General features: G+C 35.6%; 2 pseudogenes; one reads left to right on the plus strand and one right to left on the minus strand.

Moving 5' to 3' along the window:
• Positions 1–1,537: 1,537 nt before the first annotated feature.
• On the minus strand, positions 1,538–5,813 carry LOC122347985 (annotated as a pseudogene).
• A 121-nt stretch (positions 5,814–5,934) lies between these two features.
• Positions 5,935–7,392, plus strand: LOC122347984 (annotated as a pseudogene).
• Positions 7,393–8,404: the final 1,012 nt, after the last annotated feature.

Consider the following 8,404-nt stretch of genomic DNA (forward strand, 5'->3'; position numbering starts at 1 on the left):
CCTTTTTTTCCTCTCTGGATATTAAAAGCTACAAAACACATCACAGGACTTTTCCTTTGGTGTGTGTGAATGGAACGACTCTTGACTAATTCCAAAGCTTGGTGTGGAAGTTATTTAGATGTACCCGGTTGGTCAGTTGTGTCTGTGTAGAGGGTCAAAAAGGGTCTTAATTTTAGGTTTGTTTATGCGAGCTCAGGGGAGCCTTGTGAGGCAATATGCAAAATTTGGCTCTTCAGATTTTCATGCAAATAAAGAGAATTGCCACCTGAATGGAGAACTGCCTTTTTTGTTCCTGAGGACATTAAATATGACTTTCTAATAGTTTTGCTAGGTTAGAAACCGGTAAAAGCTTTCTTTAATCTGAGGTTAACATTCTCAGAACAGCTGAAACTAGATTTGACCAAAGTAAGGAAACATTACAGAGCAATAAAGTCAACAGTAATGCCTCTCTTCTGTCTGCTTAGTGTTATGAATAACTCGACTCAAGTGTATATACATTAGTATAGTATTTTTTTTTTTTTTCATTTAGTAAACAAAAGTAAATCACAAAATGTTAATGAATTTGTATTTCATTAGATGCATTTATTGAAAGTTACAACAGCCCCAAAAAGTATTTTATACACGATAAATAATAAAATCATTCACATACTAAAAAAACAAGTAACCATTATTTTAACCCCAATGTGGCATTCCCACAATTAGGCTAGTTAGGTTTTAATATACTTTGTCAAAGAAAATAAAATTAGGAATGTAGTTTACTAGTGATTTTAATGAAAGATTAATTTAATATATTACTCCCAGTTCTTTTCAGGGTGATCTGTGAAGAGCTTTTCCTCCCTTTTCACAAATAAATTACATAATTACAGAACAAATGTAAATTGTGATCAGTTACAGTTACTGAAAAAAATAGTGTAAATTAAAGTTACTCATGAAAATGGTAACGATTACACAACGATTTCTTCACACAAACCCACATAGATTGAATTTCTTTCATAAATTGCAGTGACTGCTCTACAACATTTCGTACACAACATAGCTATTTCTTTATAGCTTTCCATTTCATATTTGAGTTTATATACGTTTATTTTTTTAATTAACTGTTAAATGAGTTTATGCACAATTATGCAAGATTTAAAAAAAATAAAATAAAAGTTTCATAGCTATTAAACTTAACCTCAGAATGATCTCAAAGTACTAAAGCCTGATTTTGTGATGGCTGTGTTGTATCGCTTGATTCAAGTGACAGTAAGGTTAACCCTACCTGGTTTACATGTTTGAAAATGATTAATAGTTGAACACATTGGAAATTTTGCAAAGTAATCCGTTATTATATTACTTTAAATAAAGTAACTGAAATAAACTACTTATTACATTTTAGATAACTTGTAATCCGTTATATTTCCATAGTACCCTTCCCAGCACCACTCACAAGAATTTTTAGAGTAAACAATATATTTTTATTGTTCAAAGAGTTAATAGTGCAGCTGTTTAATATGGTCCAAAAAAACTAAAAAGATAAAACTCCAAAACTCAAATGTACGGGAAAAAGAAATCTGTATTTTAATTAAAAAAAACGTCAGGTTACAACAATTTCTCATTAAACTGTACATATTGCTTTTGACACAAGTCAACATTACAACTTCAGCTTGTTTACAGAGATCTCTTTTTGTTTCTTCTTCTTTGCTGTCTGGGACTTTGAGCCCTTGATTTGGCTCTTGACTTGGTCTTGTAACTGAGAGAAGAAAGCTTGAGAGGAACGCAGGGCCTTATCCATGCCATCATTCTGTCCGAATTCACAAGAAGAGAAAACAAAAAAATTAAAATGCGTCACACACCTACACAAAAATCACAATTAAATTGTATTCATTAATGCTGCATTTGACTTAGTTACTGACCGTGAGTATTTTGGCTTTTCCTCCTTTAGTAAGTTTCTTCAGAGTCTGCTCAACCTCAGCTTTGCTCTTCTTCTTCTTGTCTCCTCCTTTCATCGCCTCTTTGGCTTTCTGTCTCTTCTCCCGCTCTTGAATCTTCAGACGCTTCAGTTTCTTCTTCTTGCGTCTCTCTCGTTTCTTATCTGTAGTGGTTTTCTCTGTGTCTCCGAGTATGTTTCCTGCCTTATTCTTCTCCTGAGATAAGGAAATAAAATGCATTGACCGCTCAGGAAGATTGTGAGATCTAACGTGTGTAAATGTCTCACTCAAAAACGACAAAGCAAACTCTTTCCTAAACACTTAAAAGTGAATTTTACGGATCAATTTTAATTGATGCGAGCAGGTCACAAGAAACCTTAATCTCCTCTGGAGCCAGAAGTGTGGCGCCACTGGCACTGACTGGAGCCACTTCCTCCATGGTTATAGTAGGCAAGTTGGAAACCACTTTAACCTCGGTATATGCTAAACAGAGAAAGAACAGAATCCATTCGACATGTTTACGGATATATATATCAGCTGTTTATAAATTGAAAGCTTTTTGAACATATCTATATTTACAGAGCTGGAAATCGGTTTAGTTTGTTTTTGCATGCGTGCAGGAATATGCTGTATTGGCTGGCTCAAGCCACCAAGACATTTTTTTTGTACTCACTGGTTTTGGTGTGAAGTGGAAGTTTGATAGAGCATCCAGTTTTAGGAAGAGCGTGTCCATGAGTTTCTGGATTTCTACATGTGCTGGGTTCTCTTCCTCTTCCTTCTTTTCCTGAAGCCCACAAAAAAATATATATAATATAATGGTTTAGTGTAAGTAACATTGTTTTGTTTTTTTGTTAAAAAAAAAATTAAAAATTCTTATTCTGTTGCCTAATAATTATATCTACTCATTTGATTAAAAAGTGACAGGGAATCCAATCATAATGGTAAAAAAAATAAATAAATGCTGTTCTTATTTTAACTTTCTATTCAAATAATATTTACAACCATTTTACACAATACTGTTTACAGCACAAATGTTTTCAACATAGGAATAAATCACATTTTTACTACAATATAAAACAGTTCTTTTTTTATATTATATTTTTTATATCAAATTTTAGTATAATTCATTTTTTGTTTTATTAAATAAACCCAAAATTGGTAAATACAATATTTTTAAAAAAGCTCTTCATCATTCCAAACTTTTGAATGGTTGAACTCAAATTTTTCTATACATAAAACACAAGTTTAGACTTCACTCAAAGCATAAGCTGAAATGTTTTTAGAACGGTACATAAGAGCGGGAGAGGGAACGTTGGACAGGACTCACCTGTGTCTGTTTGATATACTCCTGCTCGTAAACCTCAGCCAGACTCAGTTTGCTCTTCTCGTGGTCAAGAGTGAGTCTCTTCTTATATTCAAACACCTCCTCTTTAGGCTTCTCCTTCCTTACCACGTCATCCCACACCTGAGACGCAATCACAACCATAACACAACAGAAAAAGATGAAGCACACTGTGAAACAAAGCAGACAGTCGTTCATATAAACACTCCTACGTAAACTGTGGTACTCGATTCAATGGACAATTTACAAAAAATGGATTAAGAAACTACATAAAGTCACTTTACTTGCCTTTATCTCTTCAAAACATGGATCAAATTGAACATGAACATTAAACATAGAACATGAAGTTTAAACAAACCTGATCTTTGATTCTCTGTTTGATAATGTCCTCAAGCTGTAAGGTAGTTTCTTCTGTGATGGCTGGAGCTGTGGAGGAGAGAAACTAAGTAACGAACAAATCTATAAAGGCTTTCAAGGCATTTTTGCTGTGACGATCGGTATGCAGCTCTCACCCATCCTGGAGGTCTGGTCAAACGCCACATCCTCTTCCAGCATGCTGTTCTCCGGTCGAGTCTGAGCGCTCACTTCTCCCGTCAGCTGCCACGGCTTCTCGGACAAGGCAGCATTCTCCAGTTCTTCAATCTTTTTTGCCATCTGTTGAAATTTGTATCAAGTCAGGGTTAGTATTGCCAACTAAAGGCACTAAAATTACTAACTGGATACAAATACAAATCTAAACTGAAGGAAAAAATTAAGTACATGGAATTTAAATAAATTTTTTTCAGTTAAAGATTATTAAGTACAAAGACAAACCTTTTCCTGTCTCCTTTCAAAGGATGATTTGGACTCAGGTTTAGGTTCTTTTTTGGCTTTTCCACCTACGATGTCTTCACATCCTCCCCTTCGCTGTCATCTTCGGGAGGTCAAATGTCACCTGCGTAAAGCATTTCTTGCTCCATCGCCCGTGTCATCCCTAAATTGAGAAGTGAAATGCATTTGATCTGGCTTCAACAGAAATTCATTAGCAGGTATCCTCATGACTTACTCATCCATATCAAAATCATCTTCATCGTCCTCCTCCAGCTCGTTGTCATCTCCTCATAATCATCGTTAGATTCTGGTTCCTGCTCTTCATCTGGATCCATCTCTTCAGGTTCTGCATCCACTTGAGCAAAGTAATCTTTGTATTTGATATTTCTGGAGCTTTTCTTCTGCAAATCAAAAGACATTGAGTTTCATGAGAAGTCAGGTTGAATTCATGTTTATGCTAAGCAAATAAATTGAAATAGAACAATAGTCAGAATACAGTTATGGTTTTGATACTTCTGTGTTACACAATCCTTTTACATGCGTCTGTATATTAAACCCACAGTTTTACACCCTGGATCCATAAAAGGTGATGCAACAAATTAACTTAACTGAAAAAATAAATAAAGGCTCAGGAAATGTTTACCTTTTTCTGTTTTGTGAGTGCTACAGGTTTATCAAAGCGTAGTTCCTCGTCATCATCAGATGGCAAATTCTGAAAGTAGTCTATCTCCTCCCCTAAGCTCTCATTTCCTTCTCTTTTATCCATGTCGTCCAAAAGGCTTCCATTTCTGACAATTTAAAAACCTGTCATCTACTTCTGATGGAGTCCTATTAGGTTTAAACTTTGATAATTTAGCAACTGGCTGTTTCCGTTTGTTTTTTTCCTCAAATTTGTCTACATCAAAGTCCAAATCTGAGTCTTCACCAGAGAAGTCGTCATCCTCATAGCTTGAAGATGGTTTTAACCTCTGCTTAATTTCCTTGTCTTTGTTGTTATCTCCATCATCCTCATCTTCCTCTTCACTCTCTTCTTCTAAATTATTAGCAATTTCTGCATTATCAACATCATCATCTTCTTCTTCCTCCTCCTCCGCATCTTCAAAAAAATGTTATAGAGTAATCTGTGACCGTTTGTTCTACTGCCTCCTCAAAATGTGTCAGTAATGGATCGTTCTGAAGCTCCAGCTCTTGCCAGATTTGCTCCTCATCGAAGTTTTCGATGACTAACTGCTCCAGTGGGCTTCCTTTGCAGTCTGCAGGCGCGTGGACTTTATGCAGATCATAAAGAGTCTTGGTAAGTGATTTGAAGTCTGTTGCCAGAGCATCCTGGACACTGAATAAAGATAAGAGAAATGTCACATCTGTAATATTATATTGTTATTTGCGTATACGTATCAACAAACATATTTACTTTGTGCCTATGAATAAAACATTCATGACAATCAATATGAAACAAACGTAAGAGAAAGGAACGTCGCGTAGATTAAACGCGTAACCACAACGTTAGATTTTTGCACATGTGTGACCCGATACGCGTTTCAGCTCGTTTAACATTAGAAACTGTCCTATCTTAAATTAATAAACCATTCAGCAAAATAGTTTAATCACAGAGCGTGCATCCAACCTGAGAAATTGCTCCAGGTGTGCTGTGTCGCTGTTTAGTAACTTTAAGCAGCTCTCCAACGTGCTGCCATCCCCGGTCGCCATGTCTGCACTCACATGGGTCTCTGCGTAACGTTCCGCTTGGTAAATACAACCCCTGGAAACAAAATGCGCCGCGTTGCGTTCCACAGAGAAGGTTCCATATGATCGGAGCGTTTCTTAACATACCGATTTACTAGTTTAGTATACAATAATTATGTTTTAAAAATTGACATGTTACGAACATTTTATATGGGTAAATTATGAGTCTATTATCATAGCTGAACACATGCATCGAGTTGTTTAAATAAAGTTTTGCGTGTTTGCGATGACCGCAAAGATGGCTTCCTCTTTACTGAAGGTTGCAGGTAAACTGTAGTAAATCGATATTGTTTGCTGTCTCTTATGTTTTTTCCTTTAAATACTTGCAACATTTAGAGCTGCTTTCAAGTGCACACGTTGCACTTGTCGGTGTCTTACTCTTTAACGGCTTTTGTGAATAAAGTCCGCCTAGAGATTACTTTGTTCTGTATTTAATGCGCCCATGCTGCAGCTGTTAATCTCTCTTGTAGTTACAGGTCTCTCGAGGTGTGCATGGCACACTTTACCCTCAGTGAGGGCATTGCGTCTGACTGTACCTTGTCGCTCAAGGTGTCCCTCAGTCATTATGGAAGTTAGGCAGACTGAATCATGTGGCTATCGCAGTACCAGACCTAGAGAAAGCCACAGCACTGTATCGTGATGTGCTGGGGGCTCAAGTAAGCGCCACCGTACCACTCCCTGAGCACGGGGTGTACACTGTGTTTGTAGAACTGGGAAACACCAAATTAGAGCTTCTGCACCCTCTGGGAGAGAGAAAGCCCTATTGCAGGATTCTGCAGAAGAACAAAGCTGGAGGATGCATCATATCTGTATTGAGGTAAAGATAAGATTAGGTCAAATAATCATTTTCAAAGCTCCCTATACTGGTTATGACGTTTTAGTATTTTTGCTGTAATTTTGACCCTTCTTCATTAGATTAGATCAATTAAAACAATTTGAAGATTCTGATACTGTTCTTCAAAGAAAAAAAATTGTAATAATACTCGTATTTTATAGCTAAATTTGACATTGGCTTCACTTATAAATATAGAGACAAACACAAAAGTTGCATGACATATATTGCATGTATCAAATCATAGGTGTTATGTATTACAATTGTCAAAACAGTTTATATATATATATATATACACACACCTTATCGTTCTGAAACATATACATGCATAGGTATTTTTATATAGATCTTAAATGTTCATAGTATACACGCATATGCTATGTAAAGAAAAAATTTTTTTGCATGTGATTAATCATTTGACAGAAAAATGCAATAACAATAATATTAGTATTAAATAAAAATAATGAAATTCCTGCACTAGATTTCTTGTGAATCAATCCTTATTTCAAGTTTCTTCAAGACTAAATATTGTTTTATAAAACTTGTTTTATAGTCAAGTGTCAGTATCTACAATTTACGGGTTGCTTGTTCCACTGCAGGTGGATGATATCAACGCTGCAATAGTTGATTTGAAGGAAAAAGAAAATCAGGCTGCTCTCCCAGAGCCACGGATAGGGGCTCACGCTGCAAACCAGTGATGTTCCTCCACCCTAAAGACTGTGATGGGGGTTCTTGTGGAGATAGAACAAGCCTAGCTATCACACACATGAGAGTATCTAGCATACAGAGACACTTTGATTTTTGACACTTAAGCTATTGTGATTATATTAAGAAGAATGGTATGATTCCACTTGTTTCACTAATCATTAATCTGTTATGGTGTGCTTTATATTCTTGGCCTTTTTTCTGAAGTAAAGATTTTCTTTAATCACTTAATAAATGGTTAAAGTTAGTTTGATCCCTTTGACTTTTTGCAAGCTCACACATTCAAAATGTGTGCAGAGTATGTAAATCATGTTTAATTTTTTTTTCCCCTCGTAATAACATTTGTGGGGTACACTTGGTATTTTTCTTTGTTTTTTTTTATGATGATTACAACATCCGGTTCCAATAAGCTTTTATTAAATTATATGCATGCTTTAAATGCTATGATAAAATGTTAGATATGTTTTTTGCTATTTTTATGAATGTGAATTGAAATCCTCGCAAGTTTCCTCATCTGGCTCTCAGTGGAAACAGACAGATTGAAGCTTTTTTTGGCTGACAACCATGTATTTGGGAGATAGGTTGGCTCATACCCATCTCTCCACTGTAGTCAAACCTCCGCCAAACAGAAAGCTGGTTTTTGTTCTTATGCCTTAAATCTGCTTTTTGAGAGAGAGAGGAGAGAGAGAGAGGAGATAACTAGAGGAGTGAGATTAAGAACTGATGTTTGTCAGGGGCTTTTCACTACTGTGTGGTCTCCAAGGTCTTGTTTGAATTTTCCTGCTTCAGCACCATTAGAATAAAAGGATCTTTAATGACGCTTTTAAGTTGTTTTTGACTTTTCAATTTATTTGGCAGTCTGAAAAGGAACAGAATTCTTTTTCCAAAGAAATTCCTTCACACTGTCCCAAAAAATAAATAAAATAATAATAATAATAAATCCTTTTTGAATTACTTCTTTTGCACAGGCTACATTTAAGCTTTTTGTGCACAGTAGTAAAAAAAAAAACTTTATTAATAAATCAATATTAGAGAAAATAAGCACCAAAGAAATCTGATGCT

Source organism: Puntigrus tetrazona, chromosome 7, assembly GCF_018831695.1.
Source record: "Puntigrus tetrazona isolate hp1 chromosome 7, ASM1883169v1, whole genome shotgun sequence".
Lineage (NCBI taxonomy): Eukaryota > Metazoa > Chordata > Actinopteri > Cypriniformes > Cyprinidae > Puntigrus > Puntigrus tetrazona.